Consider the following 19817-nt stretch of genomic DNA (forward strand, 5'->3'; position numbering starts at 1 on the left):
AGAATGTGATTTCTAGATCCTAGTTTCTTAGAACAAAAAAGGCATAGTCTTTGGAATCAGACATAATTGGCTTTGAAGGGACTCTTCTACTTGCTAGTTTTATCTCTCTGAGCCTAATTTTCTCAGCTGTAAAAATGGGGGTAATAATCACAACTTGGTAGAGTGTTTTAACTGTAGTGCCTGCCATGTAATTGCTAAGAAAAAGGCAGTTCCCTCACATGTTCCATAATGGTGTATTGACTTTTGTATTCAAAGCAGACATTGATGCCTTTCCCTTCGGTACGTCATTTTCTTTTAGGGTGTTTTCGTAGATGGTGATGGTGATTTCCTTCTGGGGCTGGCCTTGACCACACCATTACCAGAGCTTCTGGACTCTGGTCACATGGCATGTGTTGTATCTGTCACTAAGATGGGATTGAGTCAACATATAGGGCACAAGTAGCCATCATTGTTTAAGTGACCATTGTCGCAATAGATTTTTAGAAAATTTTATCAGACCTTTTTCAAGAGCATATGCAAGAACATAATGTACACTGAAGAACCCAATTATCAAAGCAGTCTGTAGTACGGTTTTCCAGAGAAACAGAACCAATGGGAGAAGTTCCACAATCTGGCATGTTCAAGCTGGAGACCTGGATAAAGCCGGAGGTGTAGTTTGAAGGCCTGAGAACCAGGAGAACCAAAGGCAGGAGAAGACCGATGCCCCAGCTCAATCAGTCAGACAGAGATTGAATTCAACCTCCCTCTGCCTTTTTGTTCTATTCAGGCCCTCATTGGCTTGGATGATGTCCACCCACATTGGGGAGGGCCGTCTTCTTTACTCAGTCTACCCATTCAAATGCTAATACCTTCCAAAAACACCCTCACAGATACACTCAGAAATCATGTTTAATCACATATCTGGTCATCTGATAGCCCAGTCAATTTGACACATAAAATTAACCATCACACTGCCAGGAAACTCCATTTGCTCCCTCCCTCATGTTCTGCCCAGCAAGGTATTTTCAGCTAGACCTGTAGGCATCTAGATCAAACTTGCTCGGAATTAATTTGCAGCAAGGTAGGAAGGGAATAGATACAGGTACCTGCAATTTGGGCAGCACTGCCCTTAGGGTCAGGGTCAAGGGCAGGGGCCTTGACTTGTTCTCTGGCCTGCCTTGTTTGCTTAGGTAGGACAGCCTTGCTGGTCTATCTGGCCTGTGAGTATCTTGTGCTGTTCCTTCAACATTTTCACTATTCACAGTCGCTGACGTCTATCCTTATTATACGCTTTCTTGTTGTAAAAGAAAACACGTGATAAAAATGCAAATAAAATAATCATATTAAGTGAAATGTAAGTCCCCTTCTCCTAGTGATCCTATGTCCCCTAGTTCCCTCCTCCAGAGGCAACTGGTACAGCCACCTTCTTGGGGTTCCCTCCAGAGTGAGTCTTACACACATAAGCATAAATGCAGATATTTGCAAGGTCTTGGGGCTTATCATCTGACTCTGCTCACCAGTTTGCATCCTTTGGCTTTCTGTTCATTTCTCTGGAATCATCTCTCTCTGCTACCCTGTTGTGGCTTCATCATTCTCTACTTCTCACCTGCTCTCAACCTGCTGCCCTGACCTAGTAAGACCTTTATCTGGAACAGGAAGAAGTAGAATTCATCGTTTAGAAAGAAAAAAGCATTTCTAGTTTCTATTTCCATTCTGTGTTGTCTAACCCTGCAAAATTAAATTACGCCTGTTCATCTGCCACTGACTCACTGCATTCCATGAGCAAAGCCATTTGCATTTTTCTTCACAACAACATCTTTCTCCTCAGGATGCTCTGGCAACTAATATTTTAAAATTCTCAGAAAAAGTCATAATAATAAAGCCTTTCCATCCTCAGCGTCTAGAAATTGAATTGAAACCAAAGCATAAAGAAGTATTATTGAAGAAGCTAAATAGTTTACAAACTCAGCAATGCCACGTAGAAGATTAAATCCAGTCGATTGGGAATTCATTTAGGGCACATCTGCATTCTTTGTTTCTAGACGTGGCCACATGCACAGTTCACCAAATGCATCTTCAGAGAGTAAGATATGTTGAGGTATTTAGAAAATGGTAGCATCGTACTGATAAAGGAGCAATTAGTTCTATCTGGGGAGGTGATAAATCCCTACAGAACACTGGGCTAGACTTTGAAGGTTGTGTGGGAGTTTCTCAGATAGGCAAGAGAGGGAAGGGCATTCAAAGCAGAGGGAAAAAATATCAGAAGAGTGCAGAATTGCAAAAGTGCCCTGGCGTATTCTGACAAAGGTGAAGAGTCCATTTTGACTAAGGCATGAAGTGGAAAAGTAGGCGAAAGACAGGCTTTGAAAGACACATTCTGTGCTAAGAAATTTGGATTTTTTTTCCTGTAAGATAACAGGAGGGCCCTGGAGAGCTTTAAGTATGGAAGTGATGTTGCCAATTTAAAAAATTTTAGATTATCATGGCAGCAGTGTGGAAATCTGACGGAGGGAGAGGGACTGCAAGCTGGGGTACCAGTTACCAGCTGTTTCTCTTGTTAGTCCCAAGTGAGAAAGGATGGGAGCTTGAGCCTGGGCAGGGACAGTGGGGATAGAGAGGAGGAGTGCATTTAGATGACCTGACGGACTACCTGTGGTGGCTGGGGAGGGAAGTGGAGGAAATGAGAGGATGGCAGATGGAGGACGGGAGTGAGGGTGGAAATGAGCCCACAGAATTTCAGAGTTGGAAGGGGCCGCGAAGATCAGCTGTCCTAGGCTAACTGAGTCCTTTCGGTTTCATCCCTACGTGTGGCGGTCTTCTTTGAATCTGTCCAGTGACAGGGTCCCCATTGTATCTCATGGCAGCTTACTTCATCTACAGGTGGTTCTATTAAAAGTTCCTTAGGCCGCACCAAAATCCATCAACTAGTATCTTCTACTGCTTGGTCCTAGATTAAATTCCCCGGGGCCACCCGGGCCAAGGCTGATCCTTTGCCAATGTGAAAGCTCTTCACATACTTAAAAACAGCTTCCATATACTTCTGTGTCTGCTCTTGTCTAGAGTAAACATTTAAAGTTCCTTCAGCTGGTCATCAAATGACATTGTTTTCTACCCATCTATCATCCGAGAGGGCACAAAAGGCTTCCTGTGGAGTAAAGTGTGTCAGTTTCTTCCCTTGTGATGTTTTACTGGTCCAGATAAACTCAATGAAAGGAACCTCATATTAAAGTCAACTTGGAAAGGAATAATATGGAAGTATTTGAGAAAGAGGTAATAAAGGCCAGTCTGGTAACACGATTTCAGCAGCTTAAGCCTTGAATCGGTTAGGGTTGGTAGTGATACCATTAACACGGATATCAGAAAACAGGAGATGACTCTCACTATGACTTGCAGAATGAAAATGTTAGGAAACCACAGACTCTGGAGTAGGAAAGGCCTTTAGAGATGAGCCGTTCCAAGTCCATCATTTTACAGATGGGAAGAGTGAGGTTTGAAGGGGCAAGAGACATGCGCAATGTCCCACAGCTGGTCATTGGCAGAGCAAAGACTAACCTAGGACTTCTGATTTCTAATTCAGTGCTTTTCTCCTATACCATGTGTTCCCTTAATTTGGAAGGCAAGCAAGGGCCAGCTAATAAAGGATACTCTTTTACTATCTTCCCTCTAATCACTGTCAGCCAATTATATTTCACTCTGAAATATATTTCAAAGGGTATGTAATTATATAAGAAAGTTTCTGAGATTCTTGTATTGCTCTCCAAAGCACCCCTGCCACATTCACCAAAGACTTAGCAGTTCACGTCACTTTGAGTTTTGAATTGATGTGAACATCAGTGAGGATAAGTCCCCATTAGGGCAAGAATTTGTACACTGAATGTTTTAATCACATGGGAATGTTGGTAAGACATTTAGAAATAGGAATGGAAAAATTGGCCAATAATGCATATTATTGTGTGATGAAACTACTGATGCCCTGTAATCATACTGTTGCAATATCAGTATAAATAGAAATTCAAAATGGTAGAATGCCTCCTGACATGTGAGCAGTGTACGTGAGTTTTCAAGTGTTGAAAATCGGGAGCTATTGCTAAGATTCTGGGGTATCAGAGACATGGCACACACTCTGAAGGCATTCCGTGGATACTTTTTATTTGAAAAAAAAGGGTGCCAATCTCCAGATTTCATATTTATGTAGTCCCCCAAAAGTTCACAGTAGCAGACCTCCCATGAATCTAGGTCCCTCTCAAGCTGAGGGCTTCCAGGTGGAAATTACAGTAACTGAGACGAGCCACTGGCCTTGTGTGAAGATGTCCTGCCCCGGTTCTGTCTCTGTGACGGACTTTCAGAGCTAAGTGAGGACTTAGCAGCGTGACCAGATGATAATCTTCAATCTCAAAGGCAGAGTCATTTATCATAGTTGTGTCTGCCAGCCCAGACAAAGTGAATGTAGCACAGTGCAAAAGCTCTATAGTCATTTTACCAGAAACCAGTGCATGTTGGTCCATCAAGAGGGCATCCCAGGGCTTCCCTGGTGGCACAGTGGTTGAGAGTCCGCCTGCCGAGGCAGGGGACACGGGTTCGTGCCCCGGTCCGGGAAGAATCCACATGCCGCGGAGCGGCTGGGCCCGTTAGCCATGGCTGCTGAGCCTGCGCGTCCGGAGCCTGTGCTCCGCAATGGGAGAGGCCACAGCAGTGAGAGGCCCGCGTACAGCAAAGAAAAAAAAAGAGGGCATCCCACTCCAAGATAGAGAAAGGAGGGACCATTTTGAAAACATGCTTCTGTAGGGTTATTCAAGAGTCTGCTATCAGAACTTCTTCACAAGTATCCATCGCCAATATGTTTAGACATCAGTAGAATAATCTCAGTATCTGTGTATGAATGATTTTTTGAAAAGTCCATTTAAACTCAGATACAGATTATAATTTCCAGAAAATGTGTACCCGTGAAACGTTCACGGGAAAATTACCATCTGAGAGAAAGGATTATAAAAAACCTGCTAAATGCCCTTTTAAAAAATGGGCCTAACTCTATGTTTCAATCCTAAAGGATGGCCTGCCATTTCAAATCCATGCCATAATTTATATGATATTGATTTTATTGTCACACTTTGAAAATACTCTGTCCTGTGTGTTTATGATGGCCGTAAATGTTCGGAATAACATTTGGAGACCAAGTCACTATTCAGAGTAAGGGAAATAGAGGCCTATGTAGAGAGGTTAGAGCCCATTAATGGGCCCAGTGTTTAGACCTATTAAACCTACGTAAGACAACTTGTCTTGAAAAGCAAGCAAAAGAAGCTCTCAAAGTGACTCTATTTAAAAGTCCACATTTTGTCCTGTCCAGGAATCCTTAAATGGTATATGTTTGTAAACGGAATTGACACTCAAACATCCAGCCACAGCCCGCCCTCCGTGTATGCTGAGGATGTGGAACCCATGGATACAAGTGGCAGGCTGTACTTCGCCATTTTATATAAGGGACTTGCGCATCCCCGGATTTGGGTATCTGCGGGTGGGGGTGGGTACCGGCGGACAACTGTATACTAGGCATCAAAACTCTCTGGGTGAGCAGATTATAGCTTTGGCACGTTAGCACGTCCAGAGCACAGTAACTCCCCACTATAGACCTGGAGCTGTTTGCATCATCAAGTCAGTGCCTGGGGACTCACTGGTTCCAGTTGTATTGGTGCTAGCTGGGGAGTCAATATGTTGCTTCACCCAGACTAGCTAAGGGGCTTTGCTCCTGGGGAGGGGTAGGAGGGAAAGTGAGTGTTTTGCTCCCATTTTCCTCGTATTACATTAGAAACAAAGCACAAAGTTGGCTGGAATCAGTGTTAGCATTGCCCAAAGCAGCTGAACTCTGATTTAACCAGATGCCATAACTATAGCAACAGGGAAATACTGGAATTTTGAGATTAACCATGCTACTGAAATTTACTAAATATAGCACACTTTGTGGTGAGGTGCATATTATAGGTATTTCCTTTATTTTTCAAATGACAGTGTAAGTCAGGCTATGGAAGGAAAGTTAATTTATTATATATAATGGCTGCTGAAGTCTCCCTACTCCCTATTGATCTATATCTATAAATGTGTGTTTTGAAACCAAGTGAGATAAATCAGCTTGATTGTCCAAGGCATGGATGGAAATTGGGCTACCATAAAGGCTATCTTCAGATTTGTACCGGTGTTGGAATATTCATCTTTGGGATTTAATGGAAATAACTTCGGGCTGAGTTAGGAGCCCTGAGTCCCAGCCTCCGTTATTAAATCACTGTGCGATCTTGGGCAGGTCTCTAAAGGGATTCTGGGTCTCAGGTCCCGCATATTTCTAATGCTGGAAGCTGAGCTGTTCCAGCTCTCCCATTCTAGGCTTCTGGAATATTTAGGGTTAAGTTTCCCCCTGCTTTGGCTCTGGAGGGTACTTACTGACACCCTGTGGAAGGAGAAGGAGAGATTCACATCACGAGATCCCTGGATCAGGGAGGTGGTGACATGTACGACTGGGGGTTTTCTTACAGGTTTTCCTCTGGTCAGGGAAGTGCTGTCTCCACTCCGCAAGCCCTATAAAGAGATTGGTTATTGGCTTCGTGCTCCTTCAGTTCTCCTTTACCTCCTTTACCCACAGCTGGGCCTATGTGGCCTCCAGAGGTAGGCCATCGCCGCACTCAGCAAGGCTCTGAGCCCCATCCTGTCTGTATTCAAGGGAGACATAAAGGGTCCAGGGTCATTGAGGCAGCGTAGCTGTAAGTTCTTCTCAGACTCTGTGCCTCAGTCCTAATAAATCGATTCTTGATATCTTCCCGTGACCAACCCCTTGCCTTCTCCTCCACACCCAGGAGCTCACTGCTTGTCTGTTACCCACTCTTCTTTTACCAGAGAGCCTAGGTCCCTGCCTTGGCTTCATACTAGGTGTCCTTGTCCTTGGAAAACTGGAACTCTGCTGCTCTTTTCGGTCTTCAGGTCTGAGCCTGGCCACTGCCAGACCTCTCTGGATTTGCCCATCAGCCTGCAGAGATCTTTGTCTATAGCTTGTGTCTGAGACTCCACAATGCCTCCTCCTTCCGGTCCAGCATAGCCCCTTGTTGCTTGCTACTGGCTCTCACTGAAGCTGCTGCCTGCCTTGCCTGGACCTCTGTCTACTGCTTATTACAAGACCCTCTTAGGGTGTCTCCATCTGCTCTGTGGGGACATTGCCCTGTTACTCACTTCCAGGCCTTCCTGATGCTGCCTATTAGCCTCTACTTCTCGTATGTCATTGGAGATCCTACCCTTAGAGCCTTCCTGGGCCTATCTGGTCTCTGGGTCCTGGATCTCCCCAGCTTGGTCTATCCCAACCCCAGCCAATTTCCAGTTAGAGCCTACAAAGTCTTTGTGGACATTTCTTGGGCCAGGTTTTCCTACCTGGGCCCATCCCTCAGGATGGAAACTACTGTGTCCAGACTCACCCACTGTGTGCCAGTTAAAAAACAGCCTCATAAAACTTTGCAGTCAATGACTTTGTAGGATAAATTCAAGTTAAAAGTATGAGATGGACGGTGAGGGAGAATTTCTGTATCTCTGTAGCCTATGGTAGGGAGAAGAGATGCTGTTGCGAATTTTTGAGCCAGAAAGAGAGAATTAGGTGAAAGGTGAAAAATGTCCTTGAGATCTTTTGAGAAGCAAAGTTGCATGTGAATCTAAGGTGAGATTGTTATTGTTGTTAGTAGTCAGCCTAGTAGTATTCAGTTCCTTGCAAAGGTGCATCTGACTTAATGAAATAACCCAGGATCCCAGCCCCCATAGCAGGGGCACGCGTAGTGGCTATAGCTATACGCCCTTGTGCTGAGGACTTATTCTTTCTGAACCTCAGTTTCCTCATCTGCCAAATGAGGCTTTGTGGAGATAATATCTTTGCTCATTTATAAGCTCTCAGGGTGGTGTCAAGAATGCCAGTTAGTGGGCAGTGAACGTGAAAGTGTTTTAAGAACTGTAATGCATCCTACAGACAATTCGGTCTTCCTTGCCAGTTGGGTGAGAGCCATAGATATGGAACCTCTTGCCCGGTGTTGGTGGACAGCAAAGATTGGGATCAGTGAGGGAATAGCAGGTCAGAAATAAGGCAAGTGGTGTGACACGGAGCCAGAGAAGACTGGGGAGATAGAATACAAAGCCAAGTGCTTTAGGGAGCCAGCAGAGCCGGCGCACAGGGACGTTTGAAGGAGAGGAATTTCCTGAGTGGAGAGGAATTTCCTGAGCTAGAGCGCAGGGGCTACTGCCTTCTTTTTGTTTGCCACTTGCTGTTGCTGCTCTAGCAGCTCAGACTGAAGCTATTTTGGAAGCAGTTAATAGCAGTTAAAAGAAGAGTGGAATGAAGGTGAGGGATTATTCTTATAAGGTCTGGCAGGATTTAGGGACCAGGGAAAGGGTACAAGGCCAGTATCAGCTAGCCCAAGGTAAACCCAATTCAAAGGAGAGTGGTAAGTAGCCTAGGTGAGCAGCAAAGGCAGGCTGCATTTGGATACTGTGATGATTAACTTTATGTGTCAACTTGGCTAGGCCATGGTGCCCAGTTGTTTGGTCAAACACTAATCTGGATGTTGCTGTGAAAATCTTTTTTTATATGTGATTAACATTTAAATCAGTTGACTTTGAGTAAAGCAAATTGCCCTCCATGATGTGGGTGGGCCTCGTCCAATCAGTTGAAGGCCTTAGGATGAAAGACCGAGGTTTCCCAAAGAAGGAGGAATTTGGCTTCAAGACTGTAACATAGAAACCCTTCCTGAGTTTCCAGCCTGCCTGGCCTGCCCCCGCAGATTTTGAACTCAAGACCGCAGCATGAATTCTTACCTGAATTTCTTACCTGTCAGCCTGCACTACGAACTTCAGGCTTGTTAGCCCCTACAGCTATGTGAAACAAGTCCTTCAAATACTGCCCTGCTCTCCCTTTCTCCATATATATATATGTGTGTGCATGTGTGTGTGTATTTATATATACATGTATATGTGTATATATGTATTTATATGTGTATATTTATATATTATCGGTATGTGTATATACACATCTGTATCTATCTATCCTATTGGTCTGTTTCTCTGGAGAACCCTGACTGAGACAGACACATAAAGATGGCAGTGTAGCTTAGGGCAGAGACAGTTGCAGGATCATTGAGAGCCTTAAGTGTGTGGTCATTGTGAGTTCTTTTACTGAAGTTGTCAGTCAGTCACAAAGTATTAATTGAGTTTCTGCTCTGTCTACCAAGTGAGTATCTATTGTGCCACAGAAGCTGGTTGGTACAACCTCTATCGACGCAGATCCCTGAGAGGTCAACCCAGAGCCTCAGCGGAAGGCTCTCACTTTTACACCAGAGAAGTTTTACTCCCCTGGGAGAACATTGAAGGCTGGGTGTCCTCCACCGGGGGTTGGGGATCTGACTAGAGAGGGCTTCCAGCTCTTTCCGGCTGATAATGGGGTCAAGAAGGACTTCTGAGAGTCCTCTCACTCAGGCTTAATAGAGTCAACGCCATCGAAAGTGACTGCTCGTTTGGTCTAGCTCCTTATTGTACAGATGGGCCCTGGAGAGGAGAAGCCGCTTCTCCAGGCCACACAGCAAGTTGGTGGTGCAGCCAGGCTGATCGTTCAGATGGCCAGACAATAAGTAAGGAAGAAAAGAAAGGAGAAGGAAATAGAAGTCTGAATTCCCCTTGTGGTTTTACTATAGGTCATTTGTTGAGTAATTGTCCCAAAGTTAGGAAACATTCCTATTTTTCCCAGCTGGATCACAAGGAAGGAAAAGAGAAGAATCTGAAAAGTAAAGTAAAAGAAAATTTAAAAACATATTTATAAGGGCCCTCACTGCTAAATCACAGAGTTGAAGATGATCAGTGTAAGTGAGTTTCATTGGAGAGCTAATTAGCTTTCCTAGGGAATTCTCTAATGGCAAGAAAGCCACAGCACTGTCCAGCCACCTTACCTCCTTGACCAAAGAGTATTTGCCCTTGTTGAAATAAAGGCGCACTTGGATTGCTGTTCACCAGATCTCCCTGTTTCTCCCCATATTTGCTGAGGAATTTAGTTGTCTGCCATGAGCATACTAAATGGAATTGATCAATGAAAATGCCACATGTGTTCATTTGTTTTAACTTGACTCTGATAGCTCCATCCATTAAACCTACAATGAAGTTGTAACTCTTTGAAAAAATATAAATTAAAAAACATCCTGGCAGTTCAGAGTTCGGGATGAATCAGTAAAGGTAACTCTCTTTCCTTTGCAGTCAGTATTGCCGCTTTGTGCCCGTGTTTTCCATTTAGGATTTGTTAGTGTAAATCCTCCTCATACATCACTGGAAGCGTTAAGATTTATATGGCAGAACATAGTCTGCATTAGGCCTTTAGGAGAAAGTGGATGACCTAATAGGGTTTTCTACCTTTAATTTGTACTGTTCTTTGTGGGAGGACATTTTAAAATAAACTCTCATATTTGGGAACGTAGTGTTCTGCAAATGGCATATATCATTACCAATATGGGATGTTTTACTGCACTTTCCATGGAGTCCCTGGGCTCCTTACTGAGATGCATCCTCATGGCAAAGCATCTTTTGTGGGCAGGAGGAGGACATTAACTTCTGATCCGCTCCTTCCCTGTTTGGAGCACAGCCCAGCTTTGATCAGCTCCTTAAAGAGCCTTCTGTTTACACCCTCTCATAGGTCTGCGGACAGTATTTGCCAAGTACATTGGAATCTTGGCCAACAGGTGCCACTGGGGCGGGGAAGGTATTCATCAGCTCCTTCCTTTGGTAGCTTTCCTTCTAGTTTTCCTCTTTTGAGGTAGTGAAAACTGCTCCAGGCTGCTTCTGTGATCTCTATATTCTCCCCCTTTTATTTCTTTTCTTTTTATATCCTTTTCTCCCTTCTCATATACCAACTGATGGGACAATTGAGTGACTTTCATCCATTCATTCAAGCATTTACTGGGTTCTACTTCATGCAAAGCGCCGTACAATAGTCTGAGGTTTTAGTTATTTTCTTCTGTCTTGTTCCTTCTTAAATTATAAATGTAATACATATTCATAGTAAAAATGCAAACAGTACAAAAGGATATGAAGTGAAGAGCCCCTTCACGTCCCTAGTCTCACTCCTTAGGCATAATCGTCAGTAACAATTTCTTGTGTATCCTTCCAGAACTTTTCTATGCATACAAAAGTGTATGTATGTATACATTGATGCAACTATATACATATAGGTTCATACGTACACATATATGCTTTTTCAGGAAACACTGGCTAGAGCTAGAAACAGTTTTGTAAATTCACTTCTACGTATATATATCTTGGCACGCTTTCCACGTCAGTACATGCAGTCCTGCTGATTCCCTTTAAGGCTGCATGGTTAAACGTGACTTTAGGAAAGCCTGAGGTTTTGATGAGTTTTCTATAGAGGGCACTAAAGATGGCCAATTTTTTGAATGTATAAACTCAATTTTCATTCACTGTCCTCAGGTTTCTTTTACCTTTTCTGTATATTGAGGGTGTTACCCAGCTATGCATTCCAGCACTTGAAGGATTCCAACGGCTTGCAGATGCTTCAGGGAAATCAAAATTAGCTTGATCGGTTTCCCTACCTGCACACCATTTATCCACTCTGGCCTTGGACCACTTTCAAGGGAGCTGCCAATCCAGTCTCCAGGGCTTGTCTCAACCTTGATGACAGTTTCTTTCCTCCTTTTCGTAAGAGTTTCTCCTTCAGCTTCAGCCTATATTTTCTGGTCCAGCCTCATTGACTATAAAGTTCTTGCTTATTTGGACATGTTCTGTCCTTACTAGTTTTCATTTGGCCATGTACAATTTGAGTCCTCCCTCAAGGAACTGCTAATTCTAGCACACCCTTATTTGAACACTTATTGTACATCAGACTTGTACGTGGCATTTCCTTTAATCCTCCCAACAAACTCATGAGGGATGTGCAATAATTATTCCCAAATGATAGATGAGGCACAGAAAAGTTAAGGACATTGTCCAAGGTCACACAGCTAGTAGGTGGAAGAGCTGGTATTTGAACCCAGGTTCATCTGACCCTAGAAGCTGTGCTTTTAACCAGCATATGTACTGTCTCCCTAAGTCAGCAAGTACTTCTTGGCTAGCCAGTCATTACAGAGCAACCCTAGTTTATCTGTGAGCCTGTGCTTCTCTAAGGACAGGCCACAACATCCACTTCCTGAGTATGTGCTGCATGCTAGGCTCAAGAGGGTGGCGCTGAATTCTCACATGCTGGAATAGCATATTCTTGGGAGCTAAACCATGGAGGGGATCTTGGGTGGGAGGAAGCACTTCCTGCTTACAATTCAAGCTGGAAAGGGATTCCCACATTACGAAGCCCCACGGTCCTTCCTGTGTAATACTGTTAGAAGACCTCAGGCAGAATCAGCAGCTATTGGGCATTTTTGTTTAATCTCTTCATGTTCCACCTCAGTTAAAGACACAGGCTTACAACCTCTACTTTGACCAAAACCACCAACCTACAAGAGGGAAGTGGTCTTTAATTTTATTTTCCAGATCAGAGTTCTCCACTTTCCCTACCAATGCTGCCTTCCCTGGGTGTTGCCTCTTGGAATTCAGATTGATCTGAATGAGGTGTCCAAGATAAAGTACATGGTAACTAGGAGATGATTTCTATTCTGGTCTCTCTCTCTCTCTCTCTCTCTCTTTTTTTTTTTTTGTCTCCAGTCCTGATTCTCCAACTGCCTTGCCTTCTTGTTTTGGGGATTCAGAATCTGGACGTCATGGCCCAGTCACTGAATTGGGAATTTCTAAGTCCCTTGGAGTCCAAAAGAAAGACCATTCTAGATGTCAGGTAAATGCCTTTCATTTCTTAACTGTCTGATAGAAATTGAATAGTTGGAAGAGTATTTACTTACTTATTTTCAGGTTTTCAGTCTTATTTACTTACTTATTTTCAGGTTTTCAGTTTTATTTTATTCCAAGCATGGGAAAATAAACCTGAAAATCTGGAAAGGGAAACGTCGAACCAATAGCAGTTGCCCTGGAATTGTGGGACTTTCGCAATAATAAATGTCTAGATGATGTGTTTATTCCAGTCCCAATCCAATTCAATTCAACAAATACTTGTCGAATACCTGCTGTGAAAAAGATAAAGAATGACTAAGACATGGCTCTCACCCTCCAGGAGTTCACAGTCTAACAGGGAAGTCAACATGTACACTGTTCATTCTCATACAAGGAAGATAATAATAAAAGTATATACAGAAGTTTAAACAAGGTGCTGTGGGAGTATTGGAGGAGTGAAAAATTAAATTTAATTAGGGAATCTGGAAATATTATGTTTGAAAGAAGATTTTGAGCTTGGTTTTAAAGGGTTGATGAGACTATTACAGGAAGACATTTTAATGGCACTTTAAAAAAGATGATAGTTTAGGCTGAGGAACCACACAGCCTTCAGGTGTGAAAACCTAGGGGAATGGCGATCGGTCTGGAAATACAACTGGAGAGGTAAGTCTGACCGTTTATGGACTTGCTCTGCAGACAAAAGAAGCCTTGGATTACCACCCTTCCCTAAACAAAGAGGAATCTCTTCCGTATCATCACAGTCTCTGTGTGCTTCTCAATGGCCTCTTTGTACAGACGGATGCCTTCCAGTTACATTCGTATTCATTTGATGAAGATTCTCTATATGGGAAATACTTGACTTTATAATACACAACACATGTGATTGATTTAAACAGCTCCAATGTATCAATAATGCATTTAATTTATTTCTCTCCCCAACAGTGTATGTAGCTATATGTACTTTGATTATATTGACTAAGATTACAATCCACGTTGATATAACCTGAGAGTAGTTGTTCATGATCTGGGTGGTATTGCGTTTGAAATTTATCCTACCCTGTCATTGGTTCCACTCACTTTGAGTTTATACTAAACCAGTTCTAGCTGTTACGTTAGGTTTCTCTTTTACTAGCTCTATTTATTGCCTTTCTCTGGTATTCCTATAAGAATGTCAGATGAAATTACATCAGATGCTTCTCTCTCTAAGATATGTTAACTTTGTTCCATCCTCTTTCACCATTCAGCTTGTCATCCTGTCATGAACAGGAGTTAGCTTTGTTTGGTATGATTTGTGTTTGAAGAATCCATATTGACTACTGTTTATCACTTGGGTTTCCCCTAGGTACTCATAAATGACTGCCTTAATAATTGTCCCCACCGCTTACCAGATATTGAAATTAAATTTATGAGTTTAATTCCCTGAGTTCCCTGGGGATTTTTTTTTTTAAAGAAAAAGGAACAAGGCAGTCTCATGACTCACAGCAACTCTTCCATAATAAACCGGTGTGATAAAGAAAAACATTTTGCAGGAAAACAAATTTTAGTTTTAGCCTTCCAAATGATTATTGTAAAAACTAACAAAATACGAGTTTTTGGAAATACTAAAGCACATCCTGTGTCCTTGAAAACTATTTATTTATTGTGCTCACACGTATTTTTAAGGGCCATAACAGATGCCTAGGCAATTGGGAATTTGGTCTTTTTATATTCAAATTGTTGTATGCTTGGAAAATAGCCCAATAATGGCACTTTTTAAAAGGTTATTTTGTAAGTACTGTCCGTCAGACAGACATATGCTAAAGTACTGTTTCAGGTTGCTGGGGCAACCTGCCTGCCACAATTGTGGTTACTACTTATGATTTAATGATAATGCATTGACCTGAAACCCGAGTCTTACCTTCACTGAATGCAGTGCAGGCGCACTGTAGGTAGGCTGTAGGTAGACCATAGCTACCTCTAAATCTCAGTGAATGACTAGCAAGGGATTGATGCACATGTGTTAGCAAACAGTAGGATCCCTTGAAAGGGATGGATGTGTAGAACATTGGACAACACCAAGAGCTCTGGTAGAGCTTAGACTTCTATACTTCCCAGCTAAGACTCTGTTAACTGAAGCTAGGAATATGTGGAATGACTAGTTTACATCAGTCTTGGTAGAGAAGTAACCAATTTTCTCCGACGAAAGCAGTTTGGACCCAGTAAATGAACAACATGCTGACGCTATAGTCCCTTTTCTTAGTGCTCCTTTGAAAAGTGGTAAGGCACATTTCTTTTCCGAGCCAGTACCAGCCTCTTTCCAATGGCTTGGTCTAGAGGCAAATGATGTTCAAGGGCACTTTTTCTGTGTAATCTTTTTCGATAGGTGTGACAGGTATTCCGAAATTTGTATCACAGTGCCTTATGCTTTGGTGCCTGTTAAAACTATAATGCATAGGTTTTTGTTGTTTTTACTTGTTTGTGTGAATGTTTTCATTTCAAAGACTGCCATCCAGGGCTGTGCAGCAACTGAGTGATGAGAAAATACCCCACTATGCGATCCTGGCGTGCGCTAATATTGAGGGTGAGAGAACATGCTTAAATCGTCTTACCAATTTGACAGGAATGATTTCAAATCTGGCACACTGTGGCCTCACTCCTCGCCAGTGTGCCCCTGGAAGAGCAAGCCCGTGGTGAGCTCCTCAGAGTTTGTTAATGGGAGGAAAGCCTTGGGTTTAGGGAGAAAGTATTTGGATAGCATTTTAAGAAGCCCTTCCATTTTTAGTAGAGTAGAAAAATCTACCTCTGAGTCTGCACAACGGTCTTTTCTCTGGATGAGTACAATGACTGTCTCTCTCACATTTTTCTGATATTTATTCTGCAAATCAGCTACATGAGTCCCTGCCACTCTCCTGAATAAGCTTCCAGGCATTACCTACGTGTCGTGTTCCTGTGGAGGGATGGCAGTAATCTCAGCTAAGATAAACCGGAGCTTCTGTGGATGAAGCGTAAAGGCAGTGAAGTGTGTGCTGTAAGATTTAACGCCTCTACAGGTAATTTTTTTTGGAGCGGGGATCTGGCATTTAATCAAATCCAGAGGCATTATGTAAATTTAATCACCTTGTAACACACTAGTAATTTTATTATCTCCTTTTCATTTGACAGTGCTTAGATGCAAGTTGAGCTTGGAATTCCAGAGGTAGAGCATTGCTGATTGGAGGCATATTAAGAGAAAAGTACTGTGGAAATGAGATAAAACTTTTATTCTTGCTATTGACTGTTGTCTTCGTATGTGTACAGGTATCCGACAAAGGGTTTTTAGAATAAAGTGTGCCTGTTTAAAGTTTTCCACCTTTCTTAAAGCCCCCAGTGAATTGCAATGAGACTGTTTTGAATGGACTATGTTAAATCTATTTCTGTCAAATGGAAAACCTTCACACAAATGCGATGTGATTCAAACTCTCCCTAATACGGGGGCCGCCTTTATACTTGTGTAGCCCATTTGGCTTGGCCTCTGCTTACTAGAATCATGTCTAGTGTTAGATTATTTATGCCATAAGGTCTATTTAAAATTGAAGACAGTATTTACATTCGTCAGCACCAGTTTTGATAGGCTTTTAAAAGGTGCAATGGGGTCGATGATCTTGGATAGACAAATTATCCATCACCACATCACTGTTCATATTATGAGACTGAGGAAGAAAAAATCTGGTTAAGTTGAATTTCCCAAAAGGCACTTGGGCTTTTTGATCTATGATTCACACTAATGATTGTGTCTAATGAAAGTAATGAAGCTAAATACTTTATCTGTGATTTAAAGAATGAAATTAGAAAGGAGGCAAGAGGGAAGGCATGATAACCTGTTGAACTGACCTTGCTAAGGCAGGAGAAATGGCATTTTGGGTACATTTTCTTTCTTTGACTTCTCTGTTTTACTTTCCCCGTTCTCCTTCATCTCTTAACCTGAAAGAAACTCTTGAGAACATCTCTTCTCCTGAAGACAAAGATTCTATGAGCTCACCCATCCATATATTGGAACATGGAAGCCCCTGGTCAGCCAGGAAGTCTTTCCTTTAATCACCTGATGTCTCTCCTGCTGTATCTTGCAGGCATGAAAGCCAACAACTTGGGCAAATGCCCCTAATTTGGGTTCAGTTTAGATGACCGGGTTTCTCCTACCTAGAGTGCTACTTACTTCAGTGAAAACTCTTCTTCTTTCTAAAAACCCTTACTAGCTCTATGAATCATAACATGTCCTCAGTATGGGAAATCAAAATGGTATAATCTGAGATTAAGATTGAAGTGCCTTACTATCCAGTTTCCCATCAATCTTATTATTTTTTCTCTGTTTATCACTGATGCCTCAGTTTTTTCATCCTAAAATGGCGATAATGATCACTACCTAAATTGTGATTGGTATAAGGAATCAGTGAGACACTGGATGTGAAAGTATCCAGCACTAGGTCTGGCCTAGAGCACATGCTCAGTGAGGGCAGGTTGAATTAGAATGATCTTATGGTTAGGAGGATAAAGAGTTGACTTTTGAAAGATCTTTATATATTAAATACAAGTCCTTTGTCAGATATGTGGTTGGAAAATATTTCCTCCCAGCCTGTGGCTCGTCTTTTCATTCTCTTAACAGTGTCTTTCACAGAGCAAAACTTTAAAATTTTGAAGTCCAGTTTATCATGCTTTTGGCATCATATCTAAGAACTCTTTACCTAACCCAAGGTCATGAAGAGTTTCTTCTATGTTCTTTTTTTCTAAAAGTTTTATAGCTTTATTTTCTACATTTGGATCAATTATCCACCTTGAGTTAATTTTTGTGTAAAGTGTGAAGTTCAGGTCAAGGTTATATTTTTGCATATGGGTGTAAAATTGTTTCAGCACCATTTGTTGAAAATACTTTTTTCCCATTGAATTGCTTTTGCAACTTTGTCAAAAATCAATTGGCCATATTTATGTGAGTCTATTTCTGGACTCTCTGTCTGTTCCATTGATCTATGGCTCCTTCCCTTTGCCAGTACCACACTGTCTTGATTAGTGTGGATTTACAGTAAGTCTAGAAGTCAGATAGTGTTATTCTTTCAATTTATTCTTCTTTTTCAAAATTATTTTAGTTCTTTTAGTTCCTTTGCTTTTCAAATAAATTTTACTTATCTAAAAAAATGTTATGTTGGAATATTGACTGGAATTGCATTAAATTTATAGATCAGTTTGGCATGAATTAACATTTTTACTATGTTGTTTCTTTAAATCCATTAACACAGTATATCTATCTGTATATTTAGATCTTTTAAAAATTTCTTCTATCAGTGTTTTATGGTTTTTAGCATACAGAGTCTTTGCATATTCTGTTAGATTTACACATAAGTATATTTCATTTTGTTCGAGCTACAGTAAATGGTGTGTGTGTGTATATTTTTAAATTTTAGTTTCCAATGGTAACATTGGGAGTATATAGAAATATGATTTATTTTTGTATGTTGACCTTATATCCTACCACCTTAGTAAGCTCACTTATTATTTCTAGAAAACTTTTTGGTCAATTCCTTGGGATTTTCTGTCTAGACGGTTATGTTCCCTGCAAATAGAATTTTATTTATTTCCAATATTTATGCTTCTTGTTTATTTTTCTTGCTTTGTTGCATTGGCTAAGACTTCCAGTGTGATGTTGAATTGGTGGCAAGAGACAATGTTTTGCATTGTTCCAGGTCATAAGGAGAAAACATTCAGTCTTTTTACCATGAAGTATGATGTTATCTGTAGATTTTTTGGAGACACTTTATTAGGTTGAGGAACTTTTCTTCTATTCCTATTTGCTGAGAATTTATATTACTAATATATATTGACTTTTTTCCAAATGCTTTTGCTGCATTGATTGATATACAGGCATATCTCATTTTATTGCTCTTTGCTTTACTGTGCTTTGCAGATATTGCATTTTTTTTACAAACTGAAGATTTGTGGCAATCCTGCATTGAGCATGTCTATCAGTGCCATTTTTCCAACAGCACTTGGGACGCTTGTGTCTCTGTGTCACATTTTGGCAATTTTTGTGATATTTCAATCTTTTTCTTTATTATTATATTTTTTATGATAATCTGTGATCAGTGATTGATGTTATTATTATAAAAAGATTAGAACTCGCTGAAGGTTCAGATGATGGTTAGTATTTTTTAGCAATAAAGTATTTTTAAATTAAGGTATGTACATTTTTTTAAACATAATGCTATTGCACACTTAATAGACTACAGTATAGTATAAATACCACTTTTATATGCACTGGGAAACCAAACAAGTCATGTGACTTGCTTTACTGTGATATTTGCTTTATTGCAGTGGTCTGGAACCAAACCCACAATATCTCCAAGGTGTGCCTCTAATCATGTAGTTTTTCTTCTTTAGACTGCTAATATGGTGGATTACATTGACTGATTTTTCTGTTATTGAACCAACCTTGTAATTTTGTGATAAACCCCACTTGATTGTGGTGTATTATTTCTTTATATATTGCTAGGTTTGATATGATAATATTTGTTGAGGATGTCTATGTCTATATTCATGAGGGATATTGGTCTGTAGCTTGCTTTTTTGGAACTGTTTTTGTCTGATTTTGGTATCAGTATTAGGCTTGCCTCATTAAATCAGTTGGGAAACATTTCCTCCTTTTCTATTTTTTGGAAGATTGTATAGAACTGGTGTTATTTCTGCTTTAAATTTTGTATAGAATTTGCTAGTGAAATCATCTGAGCCTGAAGATTTCTTTTTCAGAAGGTTTCAACTACAGATTCAATTTCTTTAATGATAATAGGACTGTTTATTTCATCTTGGGTGAGTTTTGGAAGTTTGTGGTATTTAAGGACTCATTGCTGTTTTGATCTTTACAATAATTCTGTGACATAGGCAAGACGGATAGTCTTAAATCACTGCTCAGAACAGTTCCTGGTACATAGTAGAAGCTTTGTTAATTTTAGTAGGATGAATTTGTTAAATGAACTCCATTTTACAAATGTGGAAACTAAGGTTCAGATTGGTGA

The 19817-nt window shown here is 41.1% G+C and overlaps 1 protein-coding gene across 1 annotated transcript in view; it reads left to right on the forward strand.

Annotated features, from left to right (window-relative positions):
• Positions 1-19817, forward strand: part of LOC309817657 (uncharacterized protein) — a gene marked incomplete at its 5' end in the record, with an annotated part of 95984 nt that overhangs the window by 66271 nt on the left and 9896 nt on the right. The window contains 4 exons of the mRNA XM_082646922.1: positions 12682-12808; positions 15282-15470; positions 15667-15830; positions 15943-16077. The remainder of the gene's footprint in view (positions 1-12681; positions 12809-15281; positions 15471-15666; positions 15831-15942; positions 16078-19817) is intronic.

This window comes from Grampus griseus (genome assembly GCF_964374135.1).
Source record: "Grampus griseus genome assembly, chromosome: X".
In the NCBI taxonomy this organism is placed as follows: Eukaryota; Metazoa; Chordata; class Mammalia; order Artiodactyla; family Delphinidae; genus Grampus; species Grampus griseus.